Source organism: Nycticebus coucang, chromosome 4 (genome assembly GCF_027406575.1).
Source record: "Nycticebus coucang isolate mNycCou1 chromosome 4, mNycCou1.pri, whole genome shotgun sequence".
NCBI lineage: Eukaryota > Metazoa > Chordata > Mammalia > Primates > Lorisidae > Nycticebus > Nycticebus coucang.
In genome coordinates, this window is record NC_069783.1 from 68,415,723 (window position 1) to 68,442,238 (window position 26,516).

General features: G+C 43.6%; 1 protein-coding gene across 1 annotated transcript in view; it reads left to right on the forward strand.

Moving 5' to 3' along the window:
* The first annotated feature begins 1,145 nt into the window (after positions 1-1,145).
* Positions 1,146-26,516, forward strand: part of ANXA4 (annexin A4) — a 65,066-nt gene continuing 39,695 nt past the window's right edge. Inside the window, exon 1 of the mRNA XM_053587136.1 lies at positions 1,146-1,284. The gene's annotated coding sequence lies outside the window, so the exon portion shown is untranslated. The remainder of the gene's footprint in view (positions 1,285-26,516) is intronic.

A 26,516-nucleotide genomic window follows, 5' to 3' on the forward strand; every position in this document is an offset into this window, starting at 1 on the left:
GTCCAGGAGCTGGAGGTGGCAGTGAGTTATGATGATGCTATTACACTCTACCCTGAGCAACAGAGTGAGACCCTGTCTGAAACAAAACAAAGCAAAACACCAAAGCTAGCTATCCTCTATTAAATAAAATCTGAATTTGCCTGTAGAATCAATTAATTCATTCTGTAAGAATTCACTGAGCACCTATTATGTGCCAGAATTGGTAATGGACATGGGCCCGAAAGTGACCTAGACCTACTTGGGGTTGTCTTGGGCCACAAGTTAAATACATACTAACCAAAGCTAATTGGCAAATAATTTTTAAAAGTCCAAGTATATTTTTCTTCTTTTTTTTTGCAGTTTTTGGCTGGGGCTGGGTTTGGACCTGCCTCCTCCCGCATATGGGGCCGGCGCCCTACCCCTTTGAGCCACAGGAGCCGCCCAGCATCATATTTTTCGTGATATCAGACACCACGGATAAGCAAAAAATGTTCTCACAAAATCAGCATGCGGCTCCCCGCCGCGCGCTCTGGGCGCAGGTTGGACAACCCTGGTACAGGTGCTCCAAGTCCTACTCCTGAAGCCTTCCTGGGCCTGCTGGTCGCACAAAGAAGGGGAGCTGCATTCCTCAAGGGAAATATGAAACTGATGGAAACTTTTTGGCATGTATGTTTCCGTGTAAAAGGAGGAAATGAAACGTGCTGTTCAGATTTAACTTTCTACTTTTCGGCGTGAGCCTGCGGCGAGAGAAAGCGCGGTTTCCCGGGGAGGAAGCCTGGAGTCCCAGCGCGACTCGGGCTCGCGGCAGAGCTGGGCGCGAGGGAGGGGGCGAGGCCGCTGGGACTTGGCCCTCCGAGGGTGTGGGGGCACCGGGACACCCGAGACGCGAAGAACCCAACCGCTCTCACTCTGCCGGGGCAGGAGCGGGGCTGGCGATGCGGTGGAGGGAGGAGGACAGGCTGCTGTGCGGCCCGCGAGAAGGGACAAGGCGGGGGACCCAGCGTGAGTGGCCATCGCCTGGGGCGCGGGCACGTGCCGGGTGCAACCCCAGCTGGAGGTGGGGGAACAGGCCAGGCCAGGCCCCCCACCCCGGCACCTGACCCAGCCATTTCTACCCGAGGCCCAGGTGCTCTTCACCCCTGAGGGATTTTCCGGTCCCGTGGGCAAAGGGACAACCAGGAACTCCCGCTCAGTCTCCACCCCAAGTGGGGCGGATCCGCCCAGGATAAGACGCGCAGTTCGGGCCCGACCAGGGTGTGATCTCAGCCGCCGCAGAGGACTAGCGCAGCCCGGCCTCTGCGAGAGGTAAGGGGCGCTGGGCCGCGGGTCCGAGGCTCGGGAGCGCCTCGCGGGACACCCCGGCCCGCGCCGCGCCCAGAAGAGGGGCCCACCGGCCTGCGGGCGGGGCGGGGCGGGGCGGGCGGCCCGGGGCTCGCTCCCCGCTGGCAGGACCGAGGCAAACCCGGCCCTTCCCCACCGGCACCATCCAGAAGGACTCCCAGAGCGGTAGCAGCTCGGGACGCCGGTCAGAGACCACAGCAGTTATTGATGGAGTCCTTGTGCTGGGTTCGGGGATCAGAAAGGATTTAATTAACATTTCCTGGAGCTCACTCGCTCTAATACCACTTACGGTTTAATTTAAACAGGTTCTTTAAGGTAATTTAAACTCCGTTTAAGAAACGTTTTTCTCCGAGTTTCTTACCACTTTCTCTCGTCCCGTATTCAGTGCCCTCAGCACACGGCCTGGCACGTAGGAATCTCGAGCTCCGTGACTTGAGCCGGCCGGCGCCGGTCTCGCCCTTTTGGCCTGGCTTCGAACGGCTGGAGACTTTGGGGCCAAAGAGGGTTGCTTTTCAACATCTGCCAACTGGACGTGTGCCCCAAGTCCATGCAGTCTTCTGGGAGCTGTTGGGAGTATTGTGGGTAGCGAGTAACTCATCTCTCATGAAAACTGGGCCTCTGCTCTCTCCAGCCCAGAGTGGGAAGGATGGATAAGGTGCCCTTGTCAAATTATCCAATACACCCCATCTGCCCGTTTGGCTGCAAGTAACAGCCAAACCCTGGCTTTTTTATTGACGACAGAGAGGTGGAAGAGCAAATTAGAGAGAACAGAGACTCAGTGAGAAAATGGGTAACTCCAGCCACCCAAGAGCTACTGACTTCCCTGATCCCTATCAGGCCAAGGCTATTCTCATTCAGTTCAGGTCAGATTTCTATTAACTTGCGGCTATACACACAAGTACACTCCTTACTCTACATAGATACATGTGTGCAGATGAACACACGCTTTCTGGATTAAGGGCATCTGTGAATTTCCCTCCTAGATGTCTCTGCATTTGTTTAGGGATAATTTTTCTTTGAACGTAATTTAGGCCGAGCCTGGTGGCTCACGCCTATAATCCTAGCACTGTGGGAGGCTGAGGCAGGAAGATTCCTTGAGTTCAGGAGTTCAAGACCAGCCTGAGCAAAGCAAGACCCATCTCTGCTATAAATAGAAAAACTAGCTAGGCATTATTGTGGTGGGTATCTGTAGTCCCATTTTCATCTTCGAGAGGCTGAGGCAAGAGGATCTATTGAGCCCAAGAGTTTGAGGTTGCTGTGAGCTATGAGTACTCTAGGCTGGGGCAACAGAGACTCTGTCTCAGAAAAAAGAAAGGAAGGAAGGAAGGGAGGGAGGGATGAAGGAAGGAGAGAAAGAAAGAAAGAAAGAAATTTAGAAAGAAAGATGCACAGTCAAGCTGCACCACAAGAAAGAAAGAAAGAAAAGAAAGATGCACAGTCAAGCTGCACCACACTATCCCTCAGCATTAAAGCATAAGCTTCCTGGTCATTCCTAGACCAGGTCCGGTGGCACATTTCTTTATTTTTAGTTTTTGGCATAACCAACTCTTCTATTCCACAATGGCACATTTCTTGTCTAACCATTCTTGATCTTGCTGTCTGCTTGTAGTCTAAGCCTGTTCTTCAAGAGAGATCAAAGTGAATGTCAGGTCCTAGGGCTGGTGGGCAAGGTGCCAGGGAGTACCTGAAGCTTCAGAACAAACAAAGGGGCAGTTGTCCTTGGGTATCAATTTACCCAAATGTTTGAGGACAAAAGCACTGGGATAGAATCCAAGAATTGTACAGACAGTCCCCAAGTTACAAACGTCTGACTTATATACAACCTGCACTTATTAACGGAGGCTATTAGTGAGTCTCTTAATTATAAACATCTATCATATGACTTGCACTTATGAACAGAAGCTGTTATAGGTAATAGGTAAATCTACCTGTTCCAAATTACATACAAATTCAAGTTAAGAACAAACCTACAGAATCTATCTCATTGTAACTGGGGACTGACTGTATACTTTTTTAATCTAAAACAAGAAACTTCAAAAGTATTTTGGTTGGGCTTTGGGCTGTAATTCGGCCCAAACCTAGCCCTTGAGGGTTTGTTTTCACTGCAATTAGGGCTACTTATGTAAGCAGTTTGAATGCCCTCCCTGGAGCAACTTTGAATAATACTAATTTTGGACTATCTTATTTAATATTCACTTTACCCAGAGAAGGATTATTAACATTAGTTTACAGATGAGAATCCCAAGTTGTGGTTTTTGATCAAGTTCAGACCACTTGTGAATTAAGGCTTAAATCCTGCTGCTGGGATGCTAAAGCTTATTCTCTTATCCTTTCTGCCCTACTATGGCTCCCTCAGAGCTCCGTGCATAGTGATTATGGATTTGGATTTGTGGCTTCCTGGCTATTGCTACTTTTTGATGCTTTGCAAGATATATTGACTCTGGTTCTTATCTTTCTTAGAGTCCCAGACCCCTGTAAGTATCTGATGGATACTTGGATCCTCTTAAATAAACATATTTAACATTTTTCATACAGTTTCTGGGAGTTTATAGATACCCTTCTAAACCCAATCATGGATCAAGGTTGAGCATCCAAATATCCAAAATACAAAATGCCCCCAATCCAAAACTTTTTGAGTGCTGACATGGTGCTGTAAGTGGTATATCCACACCAGACCTCATGTGAGGCAATCAAAACATTGCTTCCTGCACAAGATTATTGAAAATGTTGTATAAAATTATTGCTGAGGCCAGGGGAAATCTTCCCCTTTGTCTTCTGAAGGCTTGATGAAAAATCAACTTACCAAAAAGGAGATTAACTGGAGGAAAAGCACACAAATTTATTAGTGTGTGTCGGGGAAAATCACAAAGTGATTACTCAATATTGCAATGGGATACAGATGCTTATATACTCTACTTGTTATGGAAAAGAGATAAGAAAGGGAGGATTAGAAAATGATTTTTTTAGGGGGTTAGAAAATGATTTTTAGGGGAATTCAATGGGCTTGGAGAACATAAAGTCGCCTGGGACAAAGCTTGTTGGGCCGTTAGAGCAGACAGTGGTTTGTGACAAAAGTCTGTGCCTGTGCACTGACAGCTTTCACTCTTTCTTCCTGTCATAAGAATTCAGTTAATGAAAGCTCAAGGAAGGGACCAAAGGTGATTGTTTCCTTCTTTGGCAGACTTTAGGTACATAAGGGTGCCGGAGGAAGACGAGGCCCAATGGAAAAAAGAGCACCAAACACCATGTTTAAAATAGGGAAGGCTTTATTTCAGGCAGCAGAGCAGCAGCAGACTGAGAGTCCCAAAATGTCTGGGCTTCTGACTGGCTCAGTCTTCTCCTTTTTATCTCCAGTCAAAAAGTTCCAGCCCACTGGTACCTTTCTTACTGGTCAGTTTGAATCAAGCTGGAGAAGTGGGCTCTGCTTTTACAGAACTCTGGGCTTTCACAGAAGTGGAAGTAAGCCTTAGTTCCATATCCCAGGAAGTTAAGTTTCTACCTTCCTAAGAGCTGAGTCACCGGGGGGAGGATCTCGCAGGTGTATCCTTGGGGTCTCCTGGACAAGACCTCTGTTCTCTTAGACCTCACTTTTTCCGGGTATCCTCTCTCGTGGGAACTTCAGAGAATACCTTCATCCTGAGCTTTGGGAGAGATGGGATTGAGAGACCAGAGTGAGTGGGGAGGGGCAGGAGAGACATTGGTGCAGCTTCTTCAGTTCCACACGTTAAAGTGCCATGTTTTGGGGCTCAGTTTCTGAGCCCCAGCAGAGACATACGTTGTAGTTTGTCTATAGTAGCAAAATATTGGAAACAACCTAAATGTCAGTATGTATCTGTTCCTGGCTAAATTATGGAACATTTATGCAATGTAATACTATGATTTCAGGTCCATTGGAACTAATACAGAATGATATTAAAGATATAGATTTTGCTACCATTTCTTTCATAACGATGATGGACACCACTTATATTCCTATATGCTTATTAATGCATTAAATATTTCTGGGAAGATAGATGGGAAAATTATAACAGAGGCTTCCTGGAAAGTGGGGAAAGGGAAGTCTTTTTTTTTTTTTTTTTTTTGTGGAGACAGAGTCTCACTGTACCGCCCTTGGTAGAGTGCCGTGGCGTCACACGGCTCACAGCAACCTCTAACTCTTGGGCTTACGCGATTCTCTTGCCTCAGCCTCCCGAGCAGCTGGGACTACAGGCGCCCGCCACAATGCCCGGCTATTTTTTTGTTGCAGTTTGGCCGGGGTTGGGTTTGAACCCGCCACCCTCAGCATATGGAGCTGGCGCCCTACTCACTGAGCCAAAGGCGCCGCCCGGAAAGGGAAGTCTTACACACTTATCATTACGCATAATATACCTTTGTGTGCGATTTGAATTTTTTATCATGTTCATGTATTACCTATTAATTTTTTTAAACTAGAGAGTTGCAGATATTACCTGCCCATTTAAAATCGTTTGTGAAGAGGGAGAATGAGTAATTATCAAATTTTCCAATCTCAAAATTGGCGTATGATGATAGACTTCCTTATGTGTATATAAAGAGCTAGCAAGCAATTGGTTTCCCATGAAATGAAGTTACCACTGCTCATCTTTGCCATATGTTTCGTTTGTGTTATTGATTCCTTTGACAATACTTCAGTTGGTTCCCAAAAGAATCTAAGGTGCCTCAAGTTGGTTCGTGGGGAAACCTCTATTTTTTTACAGTATATCTTTAGCTGCCGAAGCAAAGAAGCAAAGTCAAGGCCTGTGGACTAGATAAACCTGCTAGGGCAGGGCCCTTTGCCAGAGAAAGTCATCACAGTGATATTAGGTCATGGGTACTGAGGGAGCCTGGACCCTCCCTCTTCAGCCACACTGTGTCTTAGTCTGTGAGGGCTCTGCCTGTCTATACCGCTGGTTCTACATATTAATATCTCATGTTCAACAAGTGTTTCCTATGAGCTTGGCCCTGGCCAAACACCTGGCATGTTATTTTATTCAATTTTCACCCATATTAGGTGGGTGTTAGTATTATTGTCACCAGTGTACAGATGAGGAAACTGAGGCACCAAAGAGTTGAGTAATTTTTCAAAGTCACATATTGGCTCAAGTCCTGGTACAGCCAGGATTTGAACTTGGTGTTAAGATTCTATATCCCATGATCTACCATTCTTAATACTGTATAATGGTTTAAACGTGGGGGAATCAGCTAAAAAAGGCAAGACTAGGAGAGGAGGCTGCTATGGGGCTGGATTCTTTCAGAGGGGAAGAGATAGAGTCTATGTCCAAAGATGAACTCGATGTTGATGTGGGTCCTTCTAAGTATCCAGGAGGTATTTAGCTGATGGAAGAGGAGTGGAGAGCAGAGATTAAGTGAGAACAAGGTGCTCATGATTCTGGTGGCCATTCTTGTGAGAGTGAGATATAGGGTAGTGTTACCGGAATTTCTTCTTCAGTAGGTCCTTGGTGTCAGGGATTCGAAGAATGAACCCATGTACCATAGATCAGTGGTAAGATAGGATTTTATTAGACAGAAAGGAATAGAGAAGCAGTAAAAAAGCACCGGCGCTTCTGGCAAAGGGGAAGATCCAAGTCGGAAGTTTCCCTGAGTCCTTTGTCTAGAGGTACATATTGTCTGGAGAATTACATTTTGGCTAGGATTTGGTAGGTGGAAAAATATCCTTTCAAAGTTGAATGCAGTCCCTCCCCTGGAACAAGGTTATTAGGTCTGCAATTTATGTTTCAGGGAAGGAATTGGGGTATGTGCTCCCTACTCAAGGTGGAACTACCCAAAAATGGTCTCAGGCTGCTTTGTTCATGATCTTGTTAGAGCCCAAAGGGTGTGGCCTGGGAAAGGCAGCCTGTTTGTGCCTGGAAATGGGGGTCTGATTTCTGACCTCACCTGGGCCTAGAGAATGGGGAAATCCCTGTCCATTCCTGAATAGGGGAATCCTATATCAGGAGCACCTAAAGGCCAGGTAACTCAGCACCTTGGACAGGTTAATGGCCTCTGCCAAAAGGAGAAATTTATAATATATATGTTTATAATGTGACAGGCAGTAGAGATTCAAGAGTGAAATACATAGACCCCATCCTTACCCGATAAGTAAATCAACAATTCAAAAATCATAGGACTGTATAAGTGGTTTGATACACCCATTGTGCATAGACTGCTATGGAATAATGGCAAGTTCACCAAACTCCATCATGAGTGGTCCAAGAAGGCTTCCTGGAGAGGGAAGCTTTATATTGAGAAGAGGCTGGAGAAGAAGGGTTTATGCTCAGGCATGGAAATGAGAAAGCAAGACCAAAGCACTCTGGAGCAGTGGCTTGTCTGTCAGAGTGCCTAGTCCCAGAGGTGGAGCTGGAGGCTCCTTAGAAACTAAGGTCATTCTATAGGCACAGTATTGGGGATGGGTCCTACAAGGTCGAGGTCTGGTAGGTTAAGGACTGCCAGCTGGATTGTAAATCTGTTTCCTTTCACATATGTTCCAATTCCTGGCCCTGGTATGTAATAAATATTTTTTTGGATAAATATGAAAGAACTGAGTGCCAGGAAGGAAATCAAGGCAGAGATTCAGCCTTAGAGAAACGTGACTCCTTGCTTCCCTGCCTAAGTCTTACCAACTCACCAATGTTCATCTTGGACATGGTCTCCTTCCATAATTGACTTAATCTGTATTAGAGACCTCTCCAAGGTGCTTCTATCTTTCTCTGTGATTGCTCCAGCACAGGACTGTCTGTACTTTACTATGTCTGATCACATGCTGTCTCCTCCACTCAGCTTTGTGGTCCACTGAGGGTAGGGGCCGTGGCAGCTGCCAACCTCTGGTGAGCACAGTGCTGAGCCCATAGTGGGTGCTCGCTAAAGGTGTGCTGAATAAATGGGAGATTTCTCATAGCCTGGAAATTTTTGTCCAGACTCTAAGCTTGGACTGCCACAAAATTGGAAAATTACTTTTGCAGCCCTTCCTGCCTTCATGGTGTCCTGAAGCTCTAGCTCAACTCCAAACCGAGCACTCTTTTTCACGTAAGTTACCGTTTATAATCACAATTGAAGTTTCATTTTTATTGTTCTCTGCCTGGAAAACACTTTCCCTATTGAAATCCCATTATTGTTCAAAGCCTAAGTCAAATGAGAGCTCTTTGAATTTCTCAGGGGGACCTTGTCTCTGCCCACTCTGCAGAGTTCGCGTGCTACTTTGTCATGAGATGAGTTGCATACCCACGCTGTTCCCCTTACCAGGTTACAAGCTCCCTGAGAGCAATATCACATCTCCTCCATCTTTGTTTCTCCTGTGATGCCTTGTACATGGTAGGGGAGGAATGAATATTTAAGTAAGGGCTGTGTGTACTCATAGTACACAGCAAGTAGCATTCTTGGAATTGGAGTCTGAAGACCAACTGTGTAAGAATCAGAGCCTAGTAATGAGAATACCAGCGGTGCTTATTAAAACTTGACTAAATGGTGTCTCTAGGACCCAGGCAGGATTTTCTGACTCAAGCCTAAGAGTACAGGGTCCTGCCCCTGAAACCTTTACTTCTAAATGCACCCTCAGTGATTTTTGTGCACTTTGAATTTGAGGACTTCCCTCCATGCTAGGTGCCTTATGGTCTATATTAATTAGAATTCTTTTGAGGCCATAGTCTTAAATGCCATGTCCTGACAATAACCAAAGCCAGAAAAAAGGGAGAACTTGCCTGGTTGACTCTGTTATTTTAGCGTGGGGGAAAATCTTTCTTTGTACCTTATTTCTCTTTGACCAAAAATGGATCACATAGCCACTCCTAAACTATTCGTGGCAGTTGAAATGGAGTTGCCTTGGACCCATCATTATTTCCTCCTGGTTTACCAAACCGAATCCCTAAACAGAAAGATGATTCTCTTAAGGAAGAAGGAGGGTATAATAGAGGTTGACATTGTTGCTAATTCTCTCAGAAATCCTGTGCAATAACCTCTACTATCACAATTTTATGCCAAAATAAACCAGCTCTTGTAGGTGGGGTTAAATCTGGAGGGCAGAGCCGGGACTGGAATTCAGTTCTTGTTCTGGATTCTCAGCCTGAATGATCTCCATCACAGCCTACACCAACACCCACGTGTAGGAAGAGAATTTCATTTGGAGTTTCACAGATATCATAAAATAACAGATCAGGCCTGCCAGGAGTAATGCGTGCTTGCCTCAGTGAATAGTTTTTAGAAATCTACTGTTTAAACAATCTTTGGCAAGTACAACATTTCCTAAGTGATGTTTATATAGATATTTTATAAAGTGTCACAACTTGCTCCCTGATTAATATAATTTACCCCTCTCCCCATTCCCTTATACTTGAGTAAGATCCTAAGTGGCAGTCTACACTCTGAAATATCAAATATCCATACGGTGGTTTGGGGACCTGTTTAAGCATCAGTAGTTGCTTAAAACCCCTGCCTAATTAGGAGTCTAGAATTACTGCTATAGAATTGAGGTTCTCAAACTTGAGAATGCATCAGAATCAACTCTCATTCTTTTCCTAATTTTTAATTATTAATTTTTAAATTTATGTCTATTATATCTGTATGGAGGAAATAGTATATACCAGTGTGCTCCTGCCCATTTATTCCCAACTCCATGTTTAGTGACATCATATTAGTCACTTAAAATTGGTCACATTAGTAACGTGAGATATTGGTGGAAATATTTACACCAAAGAAAGGGCTAAACATTTGGGATTTTCTTTCCTTGGAGAGCCAGCTGTTGAGTTTATCAGCATCTCCCTGGCCTTATGAGGCAGGGTTGGCTTAAGTTTGCAGGAATAGAGCACCAGTCACTTGGGATCTACCAACCCATCTTTTAAAAGTGGAATCCTAGACCTTTCCAAACAGCCCTGCCTTTGGGTGTTTTTGCTATGCCTAAAAAAAAAGAGGTTTGGCTAAGTTTAGCAGGAGGGAAACAAGATGAGTCATATAGTAAGCAAATTACTATAACCTACCTCATGGGTGAGTTCCCTCAACTGTTAAATGAAAGGGGTGGGAGAAAACTAGTAGAAATAAAATAAAATTATTATTTTAGTAGTGGATAAGAGTCACTTTTGAAAAGTTTTTTTTCTTTCTTTTTTTTTTTTGGTTTGGAGACAGAATCTTACTTTGTCATCCACAGTAGAGTGCTGTACTGTCATAGCTCACAGCAACATCAAATTCCTGGGCTCAAGTGATTCTCTTGTCTTAGCCTCCCAAGTAGCTGGGACTACAGGCACCTGCCATAACACCCAGCTCTTTTTTAGAGACAGGGTCTTGCTCTTGCTCAGGCTGGTCTTGAACCTGTGACTCAGACAGTCCATCCGCCTCAGCCTCCCAGAGTGCTATGATTACAGTGTACCCAGCCTTTAAGAAGTTTTCTTTCTTTCTTTTTTTTCAGTTTTTGGCCGGGGCTGGGTTTGAACCTGCCACCTCCAGCATATGGGGCTGGCGCGCTACCTCTTTGAACCACAGGCGCCGCCCCATTAAGAAGTTTTCTTATGGACATTTTTCAATATATATGCAATCAAGAAATAGCTGGGCTCGGCACCCGTAGCACAGTGGTTACAGTGCCAGCCACATATACCAAAGTTGGCAGGTTCAAACCCGGCTTGGGCTAGCTAACCAACAATGACAACTACAACAAAAAACAGCCCGGTGTTGTGGTGGGTGCCTATAGTCTCAGCTACTTGGGAGGCTGAGGCAAGAGAATCACTTAAACCCAAGAGTTTGAGGTTGCTATGAGCTGTGATGCTACAGCACTTTACCGAGGGCGACATAGTGAGATTCTATCTCAAAAAAAAAAAAAAAAAGAGAGAGAGAGGCAGTCTTTACTGTAAAGTGTTTAAAATAGTATGGGACCTGATACATTTTCAATCAACATTAGCTATAATAATTAGTACTAAATAACATGAGTTATGTCTAGAGTAGTGCGATGCAGTGGCAATATAAAGTGAGCCTCAACTACAACTTTGAATGATCTACTTGTTACATTTAAAAAACTAAAAAGAGGCTTGGTGCCCATAGCTCAGTGGTTAGGGCACTGGCCACATACGCTGAGGCTGGCAGGTTCAAACTTGGCCCGGGCCAGCTAAACAACAATGACAACTGCAACAAAAAAATAGCCGGGCATTGTGGCGGGCACCTGTAATCCCACTTACTGAGGAGGCTGACGCAAGAGAATCGCTTAAGCCCAAGAGTTTGAGGTTGCTGTGAGCTGTGATACCATAGCACTCTACCGAGGGCGACATAATGAGACTCTGTCTCAAAAAAAAACCAACTAAAGAGAGACAGGAAAAATTAACTTTAATAATGCAAACTATTTTACCAAATATATTCAAAGTATCATTTCATATGTAATCAATAAAAATTATTAATAAGGTATTTCACAGGCTTCTTTTCCTGTTAAGTCTTAACAATCTGGTGTACATTTTATAATATAGCGCATCTGAGATTGAATGCTAAATTTTCATCAGAAATACTTGATCTGTATTTGTATTTCCTAAAATGTACAGTTTTCATGTAAATTCACATGATCAAATTATTTCCAATACTTAAAATTTTTCCAATAACTAAATCAAGTATCTAAAAATAATTTTCCTTTAAGATTTGCATAATACTTGCATCTAAATTGAAAAAAACTGGTGGGGGCGGCGCCTGTGGCTCAGTGAGTAGGGCGCCAGCCCCATATGCCGAGGGTGGCGGGTTCAAACCCAGCCCCGGCCAAACTGCAACCAAAAAATAGCCGGGCGTTGTGGCGGGCGCCTGTAGTCCCAGCTACTCGGGAGGCTGAGGCAGGAGAATCGCGTAAGCCCAAGAGTTAGAGGTTGCTGTGAGCCGTGTGACGCCACGGCACTCTACCGAGGGCGGTACAGTGAGACTCTGTCTCTACAAAAAAAAAAAAAAAGAAAAAAACTGGTTTATCTTCTTGTAGAAGAATTTGACTTTGAAGTGAAAAGCCTATCTACTACATCTGTTCAAGTTAAATTCACTAATTCTCCCTTCAGCATGGTCTCCTGTTCTTTGCTTCTGCCACCCCACTCAGTTCTACATTGGTCTTTGTTTTGAATGTTAGAATGTGTCCATTCCTTTTAAACTAGAAAATAATTGTGTTATAATTAGAATAAATACATTTAATTACAGTGACAACATTGGCGTCAATGTTCCTTGTGCTCTCTGTAAAATACATTTAAAAACACATTAAAATATTATATCAAAGTGATACAAGGAGTGATTGCACGTAATACTAGAAAAAAGCTGCCATGTGCCTGGCAGCTGCCCTACGTATGCAATGCTGAAAGTGAAGTGGTTGGCTGGGCGTGGTGGCTCACGCCTGTAGTCCCAGCGCTGTGGGAGGCCGAGGCGGGTGGATTGCCTGAGCTCAGAGGTTCGAGACCTGTATGTAACAGCAGTGAGCCAGAGTAAGACCCCGTCTCTACTAACATCAAAACTAGCCAGACGTTGTGGTGGGCGTCTGTAATCCCCGCTACTGGGGAGGCAACGGGACAGAGCATCGCCAGAGAAAGAACATCTAAAAAAAAAAAAGAAGAAAGAAAATGAACAACAACAAAAAAAAAGTACTTCAAATGAAGAATGAACAAGCAAGCTGAAATTAAAAATAAAAAAAAAGAAAGTGAAGTGGTAGCCCTACCAACACAATAAAGCTGTGTGAAATGGGAAAATATTTATGCTGCACCAATTTTAAAATTTAAATTTAATTAAAATGAGGCCAAATTTAACATTTATTTTCTTGGTCACTCTAGCCATATTTCAGTTTCTCCCTAAGGTTGGCTTCTAGAGACTATGTGTCAAAACATAGGGAGGATTGCTTGAGCTCAAGAGTTTGAGATCAGGCTGAGCAAGAGCAAGACCCATATCCAGTAAAAAGAAAAACTAGCCAAGCGTTGTGGCAGGTGCCTGTAAAAGTCCCAGCTACTCAGGAGGCTGAGGCAAGAAGATGGCTTGAGCCTAGGAGTTTGAGGTTGCTGCGAGCTAGGCTGAGGCCATTGTGCTCTAGCGTGGGCAGCAGAGTGAGACTCCATCTCAGAACAAACAAATAAACTCTTAGTCCCACCCTATGTACCTTTTTGTGTTACCATGAGCTATACTGCAGGAGAGGGGTTGTTTGTAGAGTGCCTGGCCTAATCCCCAGTTTCCAGCTGGTATTCTCTTTGTTCTCTGCTTCTGTGCCCACCCCCCCACTCCCCCAAATGTCTGGTTCTTTGAGAGAAAAAAAAAAGGAAATTAAAAAATATATGTATATGTAAAATACCTCCCAGCATACATTTCTTCCGGACTTCTTACTGATCACGCTTGAATCCACCCTGGCAGTGTGGCTTCTGCCACAACACCTCTTGGCCTGTTTGGAGATGAGTAGGACCAGCAGTTGGCCTACCTTACAGCTTCTCATGCCTCATGGTGGAGTTTTCTGGATGGATCCCCACAGCATACAGAGCTGGTAGAGCGTTACAACCCACCTCCTTACTGTCTTGATTACTCTCTCTCTCACACACACACACACACACACACACACCACGCCATCCAGCTCCATCTGCCTTAAATTAGTTTCAGTTCCTCTCAGCTTCTCCCTCCTTTTTTCAGTTTTGCCAGGAGTTTCTCCCACCTTTTCCTCCCATGGCTTTAGGAGATTTTGAATGAGAAATTGGAAAAGGCTATGTGAGAAATAGCAAGTTCCCTACGTGAATCAGAAATGCACTGTAGAGGGATTTGAACAGTTCTGTTTTTGTGTTCTTCTGCTAGAGTAAGCTTGAATTTGGAGATTTGGGAACAGAACCCCGCCCTGGCCCTGTCAGGGAGTTGCTGAGCCAGTGGGAGAAGGGGTTGCCCACAAAGCTGGAACTTGATTGGTTGCAGGGCAAAAAATGAGACTTTGAAGAAAGCAATGTTTATACTATGCTTACTTCCAGAAATCGGGGGGTTGAGCCACTGTAAATCTGTGGGGGAGAACTGGGCTGCTTTTCCTGCTCATCTAGAAAGAGAGTTTTCTGCCATGGGAAAATGGAGGTGGTGATGTACCTTTACAGCCAGAGAGAAAGGACGGGGCTGCATCAAGCCTGTGTATCTAGCTGCAGGCAACTCTTCTGGCTTTATCACTGACTCCCTGTAAATCCCTTCCCCCCAGTACATTTGTACTTTTTAGTTTTGTTTTTTAATTGTAAATTAGAGTTGTATATATTTATGGGGTACAAAGTGATGCTTTGATTTATGAATGCACTGTGGAAGAACTAAGTCAGCACATTAACACATCCATCACCTTGAATACTGATTTCTCGTGGTAAGAACTTTTGAAATTTACTTTTAGTGATTTTGAAATACAGGATATGTTATTTATTATATTCACTACACTGTGCAGTGTATTTCAAAGAAAAAAAATTTTTCCTTCTCTTTAATTCTTTAATTCTTCAGTCGAACTAAAAAGAGCAAAGAGGACACAGTATTACTTTTTCTGTGCCTGGCTTATTTTACTTAGTACAAAGTTCTCCAAGTCCTTCCACGTTGCACAAAGGACAAAATTTTCTTTTTAAAAGCTGAATAATAGACGTGGCACCCATAGCACAGTGGTTATAGTGCCGGCCACATGCCCCGAGGCTGGCAGGTTCAAACCCAGGCTGGGCCTGCTAAACAACAATGACAACTGCAACAAAAAAATAGCCGAGCATTGTGGCAGGCGCCTGTAGTCCCAGCTCCTTAGGAGGCTGAGGCAAGAGAATCGCTTAAGCCCAAGAGTTTGAGGTTGCTGTGCTGGTCAGTGTCACCCACTGAGGGCGACATAGTGAGACTCTGTCTCAAAAAAATAAATAAATAAAAATAAAAGCTGAATAATATTCCACTGTGTATAAATGGCATACTTTCTTTATCCATTCACCTACTAATGGATAACTTAGGTTGATTCCATAACTTGGCTATTGTGCGTAGTGCTGCAATGAACATGGGAGTGCAGACATGTCTTCAACATACTGATTTCAAATCTTTTGGCTAAACGCCAGAAATGGGATTGCTAGATAATATGGTAATTCTATTTTTAATTTTTTGAGGAAATGCCATAATGTTTTCAATAATGGCCGTGCTAATTTACATTCCCACTAGCAATGTGTAAGGGTTTCCTTTTCTCCACACCTGTGTACTTTAGTCTCACATTTGGATCCAGTCTGTTCCTATTTCCCTCCTCCATCACAAGGATTTTGTAAAGAAAAATGGAGTGAATTTTAATTGATCTGGAAAAGGTTATAAAAGAAAGACCATATGCTAGATTCAGGGTTCTTAGTTTTTCTGACGAGTTGCTCTTCTTGTTTTATCCTTGCTGAGACAAGAGAAAATACCAGGAGTACTGATCAGGCCAGGCACAGTGGCTCATGCCTGTAATCCTGGCACTCTGGGAGGCCGAGGCAGGAGGATTGCTTCAGGTCGGAAGTTCAAGACCAGCCTGAGCAACAGACCCCCATCTCTACAAAAAATATAAAAATTAACCAGGCATAATGTGCCTGTAGTCCCAGTTGCTTGGGAGTCTGAGGCAGGAGGATCTTTGGAGCCCAAGAGTTTGAGGTTGCTGTGAGCTATGATGATGCCACTGCACTCCAGCCTGGGAAACACAGTGAGACTCTGTCTCAAAAAAAGGAAAAAGAGTACTGGTCAACCTTGGACTTTGGTCTCAGGGTATGGTGGCCTATAGTTTGTGAACCTTGAGTAGACCCTGGGGTAGCCCACGTGCAGATGGACATATCCCTGCTAACAGAACAGACAACAACTGGAGATCAGCACCAGTAGTGTGTGACGAACTTGGGCTTCTTGTGTCTTCAACCAGTGAGGATTGCTGTAGTAGATTCTCACTCACCAGGAATAGTTTACCTGTGGTGTTTCTGAAGGAGAAGCATGGAATTATGTGACCTTGCATGTTTCCTTAAGGCACTATGATTTTAAAATAATGCTGAGAATAGATCAGGAAACACAGTGGAACCCTTGACAAAGCCTAACCATGCTTGACAAAGTTTCTCTTTAAATAATTGTTTTCCTTGAGGTGATGTGATTTTACCCATGATGCTGTGCAGACGCTGTATGGATTTTTGGAATCTACTGAATTGGATTTTGCCTTAGAGTGGGGATTGCAAAATGAAGAGTAACAGCATCATGTTTCCCCGGGAGGCCACTGTCCATTTACAAAGCTGAGATCTTGGCCTCTTAGGCTGAATATATTTATATTACTTTATTGAGGTACAAGATAACATATCATCAAATGTATAGATCTTTTTTTTTTTTTTTTTTTTTTGGGTTTTTGGCCAGGGCTGGGTTTGAACCTGCCACCTCTGGCATATGGGACCGGCGCCCTACTCCTTGAGCCACAGGCGCCGCCCAAATGTATAGATCTTAAATGGTTAGTTTGATGAGTTGTTTTTTGTTAAGGAGTTCATGTTTTTAAAAAACATTTAAAAATTGGGGTAAAATGCTCATTGGCTGTACCATAATTAGATTTAGACCTTCCCTTTACTGTTTGTCATCAGAAGGATGACATGGATTCTTCTGTTCCAGGGTGAATCTGTGTTTCCCATGATGGCAACACCTCCCAGACCTTGGGTCATCCGAAAGAACCTAACATGTTATTACCATGTACATTACCCAAAAGGTGGTCCCATCACTTGCCTGTAGATAGGGCAGTTTTCTTTCTAAAAAAGGAAGGAGTTGTGTGGGTACTCCCTGAAGTCCTCTCCATGGTGACAGCCCCACCCTGGCAGAAAGTCACTCCCTCTGGGGGCAAGAATTTCCCCTCCATTTCTACTCCTACTTTCTTTGTATACTTCCATTCAGCCTTGGAACTGCTTTCTTACCTGTGGTTTGCTTGACCTTTTGACCTGAAATAGGGGAAAATCATCTCGGAGTGAGCAAAAGAAGAGGTGCACTTTTAAGTCTGGACAGGAGCTGCCTCATAGTATGAGCACCTGCCATATGGGGCTGGGAAAATATCATAGCTGTGCCAACCACGTCTTAGGCTTTGAATGAAAGCCCACAATGTTTTCAGTTCATCACAAAAGCTAGAAGAGCGATTTTTGTCATTCCTTTCTCTCCCTACCAGTATATACTAGATAATCTTAATATTGCTGACATTAGAATAAACGTAACTGAATGGGGTCATTATATCCAACCTCCTCTGACACTGGGCACAGACTGCTCCAGGGGCACAGCACATCAGCCGGTCTCTAAAGCAGGCTGTGCTTTGAGCATTTTTATATTGTGATTGGATCCGCCACGACCTTCCCATCTGAGCTAAATACTGGGCTCTGTTACAAGGGCAGGCACAGAATGTGTTTGGGTAGAGTCCTTACTTCCCTCCTAGCTGGAGATGGCACGACTCTGACCATGTGTCTGCTCAAAGAGACATCACAGAGCCATGCTCTCTTGTTCTCCCTCTACAAAGGCTGTATGACTAAACTAGGGCCGGGTGCGTGGGAGTTAGAAATGTGTTGCTCTCTTGAAATGGCCCCAGCCTAGGACTAAACACTTTTGAATGGGAGCTATTTTTCTGCCACTCACAGTGTGGTCTAGTTGCTGTCAGATAAGTCTGGGAGAGGAATGTTCTTGTTTTGGTTACTGTTTTGTTTTCTTGCACCCAGCTTGTTAAAGAACAAGGAAGTATTTAGCTCAGCAAGATACATGTGACAATTTAAAGTTTTTATTTCATTGTTATGCTAAAAGCTTCTAGAATTGTCATCTGCCTTTATACATAGTTATACATGTATTTGGCATGGTATGATATGAAGTCTCTAGAGTCAGACAAACCTGTGAGAACATAGCTCTTATTACCTACCACTGAGGGACCTTGGATCCTATGCTTAACTTCTCTAACACTTAAATTACCACATCCAGTTCATTAGAAAATGAGTGGACAAAATGATATAATATGGATAAAAATATCTAAGCATTCAATACGACTAAATGGTCAATAAATAATTTAAAATAAAGTCCTTTTTATTCCAAAGGACAAGACAAGGAGTGTAAGGTCACCCCTGACTCTTAGAGCTGCATAGCAGTGGCAAAGCTGCTATAGGGGAGTGAGCCCCATAGCCAGGGGGAGGGTGACTAGAAGTTGGGAGATGACTACTGAGAGAGATTGTAAAGGCTTTGCAATAGGAAGGAATTTCAACAAAGTCATCACCAACTGCCTCTAAGACTTTTTTTAAAATGGTAAGTTACTCTTAGACAAGGCATGAAGGATAACATCCTGTTATGACAGGTAGACAGGTGGACATTAAAGTGTGCCTTTTAACACCTACTGTGGTACCTGGTGTGGGGCAGGCATTCAGATAAGGTTGGTGGAATGAATGAATGAATATGAGACATCAGTAAACTATCGCATCAGTCCCATAATAGTGAGCTATGATCAGCATTGCTCCTACATCAGCTTCTTGTTTCTGCTGTCACTGGCCTGAGATGGAGGGAATCCAAACAGTCTGTCTGCAATTCAAAGGCAGAATGTAGTCCCAGCTGCTCGGGAGGCTGAGACAAGAGCATCGCGTAAACCCAAAAGCTGGAGGTTGCTGTGAGCCGTGTGACGTCATGGCACTCTACCGAGGGCAGTAAAGTGAGACTGTCTCTACAAACAAACAAACAAACAAAAAAACCCCACCAACAATGAAAAAATAGCCAACCAGAATTCCAAATGTCTTATAGTCCACAGGTGGTGCTAGGAGTCACTCAGATAACAAGGACAATAACAAAAAATCCAAAGTACTAGCCTGGGCATTGTGGCAGGCACCTGTAGTCCCAGCTGTTTGAGAGGCTGAGGCAGGAGGATTCTTGAACTCAGGAGTTTGAAGTTTCTGTGAGCTAGGCCGAGGCATGGTACTCTAACCTAGGCAACAGAGTGAGACTCTGTCTCAAAAAAAAAAAAGAAGAAAATCTGAAATACTAATATGATGCAAGCCGAATACAGTAAGCAGACAAGTAAGGTGGGGCACGTCTATAAAGCTTATCAGAATATACTTTGAGTTATGCCCTAGTACTTGAAACTTCCGCCTGGGGAAACTGAGAGCAGATGTTTAAGAATGCAGGGATTGAGCTAAACATGCAGGACCCGGTCCCCTTTCCCAGGAGTCATTTAGGCCACCTTAGCTCTCCTTTTATTTTCATAACATGTAGATATTTAACTCTACTGCTTACCACAAAATAGAACTCACCACAGCCAGTTTTCATTATTCTATTCCTGGCAGGTTTTCCAGTCAGACAAGCTGGGTGTTAGATTCCATTCTAGCCATGTGCCAAACTGTATGACCTCAGGCAAATCACACTACTTTTCTAAGTCTCAGTTTTTAACTTGTAAAGTAAAAATAATAATCACTGCTCTGATAGTTATTGGGGAGCTTAATTACGATAATGCAAAGGAGTATTTAGTAAATGTTTATTCCTTCCTTCCTCTACCTATTAGACAAAGGAATCACTGGAGTAGAATGAAAACTTTAATAGACTTTAGTATGATGTGGGAAGAGGAGAGAAGGAGTGGGAGGTTGAAATTACACGTAAATAGGTGTTTTTTGAATTATTTGTAGGTTGAAATTATTATGATTGTCCTCCACAATGCTGTGAATAACTAGTTAGTTCTGGGTTAGAATAGATTTTTACCTGATTGCTTTGCAGATAGGTCTCCAAATATTTGTATTCATTTAGCTTATACATTTTGCCTTTGAATAAATGTTTGGAAATATTTATTTCTCTCTTCAAACCCTGTCACTGCAACACACCTGCCTTTACCTTTAGAAAGCTCTAAGGTACAGGTGGCGCCTGTAGCTCAAAGGAGTAGGGAGCTGGCTCCAAATGCTGGAGGTGGTGGGTTCAAACCCAGCCCCGGCCAAAAACTGCAAAAAAAAAAAAAAAAAAAAAGCTCTAAGGTACAAGAAAAAAAAAAAGCGTCGTTTTCATGTTCCTACTTCATAGATAGTTTTGAAAACCTTTAGTGCTTGGGTGGAGCCCAGTCATAGCCTCTGAAAATCTTCAGAACAGTGGTTTAAATTAGTCATCCTTGTGGGATATAAATGAAACCATGTACCAAAGAAAAATGGTGAATGACTCACTCACATGTGATCTTCCAGGGAAGAGAAGGATTTAGTAAGAATGTATCATGAGCCCAGGGAGTCCCCTCATAATGTCCTCTCGGGTTGCCTGTGCAAAGATGTGGGTCAGTGTTCAGAATCAAATATGGGCTGCCCAGTTCAGTTGGGGTCTCAAGAAGATCACCTCCATTACCAGGAGAAACTCACTACAGGGCAGCAAACAGCAGCCCCAGAGACATTGTATTCCTCAGCACACCAAGAAGGGGTTCCACTCTTGGCAAGGGGTCCTATTTATCAGGTTCACCACACACGCATTACTGATTTATTTATTTACATTAAGAAATAAATTGTTGGCTGGGTGCAGTGTCTCATGCCTACAATCCCAGCACTCTGGGAGGCCGAAGCAGGTAGGTCACTTGAGCTCAGGAGTTCAAGACCAGCCTGAGCAAGAGGGAGACCCCATCTCTTCTAAAAATAGAAAAATTAGCCAAGTGTGGTGGTGGGCACCTGTAATCCCAGCTATTCCAGAGCCTGAGGCAAGAGGATTGCTCAAACCCAAGATTTTGAGCTTGCTGTGAGCTATGATGCCATGGCATTCTACCCATTGTGACAGAGTGAGACTCCATCTCAAAAGAAAAAAAAAAATTGTTACTTAGACAAAAATCCACGTACTCCAGTACTGGTAGACAGGTTCAATTAGGAAGCCAAACTCTAGTCCAAAAGTTGCTTGGCCACCATAAAATTAGAGCACAGGTATTAGATGGATGAAATTTATCTTCACAGCGTGGAAAAATAACTGACCCCTGGACCACTGAACCCAACCTTTCCTTAGGACAGGGCTTTGACAAATGTTTCAAAGTAACCCTCTGTGACGGTTTTATGTGGAGTCTCCTTGGACACAATTGTTCTTTAAATGTGCTAATACATTTCAGCAAGCCTGCTTCAGTCCAGGAGCCATTCTTCCCCATTAAAATGAGTTTGCATACCTTTGTTTTGATGGTCACTTGCTGATTTTACTAGTCCAATGTTCAGGGAATTATCTACTTTGCCTGTTTTCCAAATTCTGGGTGAGGGGGGACGTGCACAACACTGTGGCCTTCACGGATGGCCTGGGCTTGATTGAAATCAGAAGTCTTTGTTCCATGTACCCGCGGTCTGCCATAAGGACATAAGAAACTTTATACTTGAGTCAGCACCTGGCTTGCCATTTCTGGCAGGGATACAATAGGGCAACTTATGTTGTAGTGTTTGATTATCCTCCTAGACATCCACCTGAAAAGCAATAGAGATGCATTCTCAACATACCTAATTTTTCCTTATGAATCTACTGTAAATTATTATATTCTATGAAATATGTAATCTTACCTGAAATAGGTTGAAACTTCTCTGCAACTTATTTTTCCCTTATTTAACTGCTATTGGGATAGATCTCACACATTTAATTACCACTTTCTTTCATTTGCTCTAAACCTTTGTCTTTAAAACTTAAGTTGCGGGCGGCGCCTGTGGCTCAAGGAGTAGGATGCTGGTCCCATATGCCAGAGGTGGCGGGTTCAAACCCAGCCCCGGCCAAAAAAAAAACAAAACAAAACACACACACACAAAAAAAATTTAAAACTTAAGTTGATGGCCAGGCGCGGTGGCTCATGCCTGTAATCCTAGCACTTGGGAGGCCGAGGCAGGTGGATCGCTTGAGGTCACAGATTCCAGACCAGCCTGAGCAAGAACGAGACCCTATCTCTAAAAAAAAAAAAAAATAGCTGGGCATTGTAGCAGGTGCCTGTAGTCCCAGCTACTTGGGAGGCTGAGGCAAGAGGATGGCTTGAGCCCAAAAGTTTGAGGTTGCTGTGATCTAAAATACCACCGGACTCTACAGAAGGCAACAAAGTAAGACTCTATCTCAAAAAAAAAAAAAAAGAAAGAAAGAAAGAAAGAAAACTTAAGGAGTCCCATCCCACATCCTAGGTATAGACAGTTTGGATATTTTAAGAAACTGCAATCCTCTACTCACATTTCCCATAACCCTAGGTTTTCTTAGACATCATTAAAAAAAAAGGGTGACCTTCAGTCTTTTTTTTTTTTGAGACAGAGTGCCATGGCATCTTAGCTTACAGCAACTTCAAACTCTTGAGCTCAAGGGATCCCCTTGCCTTGGCCTCCCAGGTAGCTGGGACTATAGGTGCCCCTACAATGCCTGGCAGTTTTTTAGAGAGGGGGGCTCACTTTTGCTCAGGCTGGTCTCGAACTCGTGAGCTCAGGTAATCTGCCTGCCTCAGCCTCCCAGAGGGCTGGGATGACAGGTGTGAGCCACCGCACCCAGCCTTCACCTTCAGTCTTCATCCCTCCATCTTGAAGAGCCCTGATGCTCTTCAGGGTCATTTGAACCACTCCCGAAACATGAGTGTATTTGTATTTTATAGACATAAAAACTAAGGGTGGCACCTGTAGCTCAGTGGGTAGGGCACCAGCCACATACAGCCAGGCTGGTGGGTTCAAACCCTGCTGGGACAGCTAAACAATGACAACCGCAACAACAACAAAAAAAATAGCCGGGTGTTGTGATGAGCACCCGTAGTCCCAGCTACTTGGGAGGCTGAGGCAAGAGAATCACTTAAGCCCAAGAGTTTGAGGACGCTGTGAGCTGTGATGCCATGTCACTCTACTAAGGGTGATGTAGTGAGACTCTGTCTCAAAATAAAAATCAAAAAATAAAATAAAAAATAAAAATTGAGGTATAATTGCTACTTATTTTGCCCTATCTGTGAGCCACTGAGGAAGTTTCAAAAGCCCAGAACAGTCTGAGTCATCATGAACTCAGTCATATTGTTCAGTTTATGGATTGTGGGAAGGCCTACAAAGAGAAAGAAGGAAGGAATCAAGGAAGCTGGGGTAGCGCAGCATTTTCTACAGAGGATCTACAAAGAGCATGGCACTGCAGGGCAGGTGGGTGGCTGTAGATGGAGCTTTGGGAAGAAAGGCCTTGCATTCCATGGGAGCTGATCGAGTTACGCAGCTAAGAAGAGGCCTACAGCAATTCTGTATGGGGAGATGTAGTTCTTAGCCTCCCTCTGTTCCTCCTCGTCCTTGCCAAGAGTTACTGAGGCCACTGCAGGTGCCAGGCTGCACTAGTGTGCATCTGCGTGGGTCTCAAGGAGAGCGTCTGTTACCGGGGGAACTCACCACAATGACATTACATATATTCTCTGGTATCTAACAAAAGAGTCGAAGAGTACCATCGAAGTGAACTCAACAGTTCACTTCTGCATTCATTTCTATACTCTTCTTAAAAACTTTAATAAATTTACAACAGCTATTGCTATATAAATGGATTTATGGCATGTGCTGTCCACATCTCAAAATAAATGGGCCAAAAGCACTCAGTGTTCAAGTTTGGTATGTTATTTTTTCTGTTAGTAAAATATTTCTAGCTCCTTGAATAATGACTCTCAGTATTTCCAGAACACTTTGCTCCAGCACTCTTTCCACCTCTTGATTGTGGTAAAAAGGAGTGGAAATGTTACATTAAAGGTTGACTTTCTGGGGAGGTGTCCCCCCTTCCCTTCTTTTTCACTTGTCATTTACTCCAAAACTACCTGGAAGCAATGGGAGGGCCCTTACACCTAAAAGCTGCGTCTGCCAGGGTGGTTCTCAACCAATCAGCAGCAACTCAGTTCAACTCACATATAAATTATACTTAATGAGTTTTAGAGATAGGTTTTTGCTGTGTTGCTCAGGCTGGCCTCTAATTCCTGGCTTCAAGCCATCTCCGTGCCTTGAAAGTGCTGGGATTACAGGCATGAGCCATTGCACCAAACCTCATCTTATTAGTTTGATTTCCTTAGGCATCAAGTGAAATAGCTCCTGGAGTAACTTTTACCTTTAGTAACTGATCTTAGCACCACTGTGGCTCCATTCCAGGGGTGACCATGTGGACATAGGAATCAAAATTTCCTCACCCCTCCCTCTCTCATACTTTCTCTTCTCAAACTACAGGTTTCTGTGAGCCAGGGCTATTCTAGCAAATCTTTTCTCTGACACCAATTATATAAGCAAAACAAACTCTTTTGTTTTTCCTTATGCTCTCAACAGTTCACTTCTGGTACCAGATGTATGTGGGGTTTTCCCCACCCACCAATTCTCCAGTTCTCTTCAGACACCAACTGGGTGTTCTACAATTTAACTCAATTCTGGCACTACCTTCCTGAAGTTAGTGTCATACCCCACAGGTTAAGGGCCCATTCCCACAAGACTGCCCCTCACTTCAGATGCCAGTCACAAATCCAGGTTGTCACATGTGCCTCTGACCAAATGACTATAAATCAGAAGTTCCCACCACCCCCACCTTTTCTTGGAGCATTTGCTAGAGCGGCTCCCAGAAATCAGGAAAACCAGTTTATTGTTAAAAAGAAACACAATTCAGGAACAGCCTGATGGAAGAGATGCAGGGCAGGGTGTGTGGGAAGGGCTCAGAGCTTCAGTGGCCTCTCCAGGTGCACCACCCTCCCAGCATCTCCCTATGTCCACCAACCTGGACACTCTTCAAACCTTTTACTGCTCACCCCACCATCCTTTTGGGTTTCTATTGCATAGACATGATTGATTAAATAATTGGCCATTTATGATTAATTCAATCTCCAGTTCCTTTCTCCTCCCTGAGATAAGGAGATGGGCTGAAAATTTCAACTCTCTAATCACAGGGTTGGTTCTCCTGGCAACCAGTCCTCCATCCTCATTGATATAAACTCATTAATTAACAAAACTCAGGTGTGGTTGAAAGGAGTTTATAATAAATAACAAAAGTTATTCCTTTCCCTTTTGTTCTTATCATTTAGGAAAATTCAAGGGATTTAGGAGTTTGGTGCCAGGAACAGGATAATGATCCAATAGCTTGTTCCTTATCATAAGTCACAGTATCACATGGTTCTGTTCCATCTTCATCTCTTACCACCCCTGCCCTTAGTCACCGTGCTTTTGTCCATCCCTCAAACACGACAACTCATTTCTGCCTCAGGACCTTTGCACTAACTATTCCCTCTACCTGCAAGGGGTTTACCTCCGGAGCCTTGATGGCTGGCCCTTCCCTTCATTTAGGGCTTAGTTCAGATAGAGACACCTCCTTGATCACTCTGTTTAGGCCAGATCTGGTAACCTGATCATATCATCCTCCATATCAAGGCTCAGCAAACGTTTTCTATGAAGGGCCAGATAGTAAATATTTTCGGCTTTGTGGGCCATATTTTGATAAGCAACTGCAGACCTTAACCCATTTCAGCCAGTTTGTAGAGGTTGCACACAACTGTGTCTATAGCTCACCTTTTGACGTAAAGAACAAATTATATAGGCAAAACAAACTCCATCACTACTCATTTCTGCTTCTGTGGCAAGAAAGTAGCCACAGACTTTATATAAATAAATGGGTGTGACTGTGCTCCAATAAGTATTTATGGACACCACAGTTTGAATTTCATATCATTTTCAAGTGTCACAAAATATTCTACTTTTGATTTTTTTTGTCAGCTAATTTAATATTTAAAAGCCATTCTTAGCTTGTAGGCTGTATAAAAGCAGGATTTGACCAGGAGCTACTGTAGTTTGCCAATTGTTCTGCTCCATTGTCCTGTTAGATTTCATCTCACTGATATCAGAAATTACCTCATTTATTCATTTGTTTATTTGTTGTCCATCCCTCCTGGTAGACTATATCATCCAAAAACCCACCAGAATGGCTAAATAACAGAAAGGAGAGCTTTACTGGCGTTGTAGGTGCAAGTTGGGTTTTGTGCCTTACGAGGCCTGTATCATACATCACTAGTAGGTTTAGGGCAGTGATCCTCAACCTTTTGGGCACCAGGAACCAGTTCATGGAAGATGATTCATTCATGGACAAGGGGTCGGGGGATGATTTTGATATGAGTATGCAAGCAATTGATTTATTATGGTCTCAGCATAGTCAAACCTCTCTGCTTATGATAATTTGTATTTGCAGCCACTCCCCAGCGCTAGCATCACCACCTCAGCTCTCCCTCACATCATCTCAGATCATCAGGCATTAGATTATTTTTTTATTTTTATTTTTTGAGATAGACTCTCACTCTGTTACCCTGGGTAGAGTGCTGTGGCATCATAGCTCACAGCAACCTCAAAGTCTTAGGC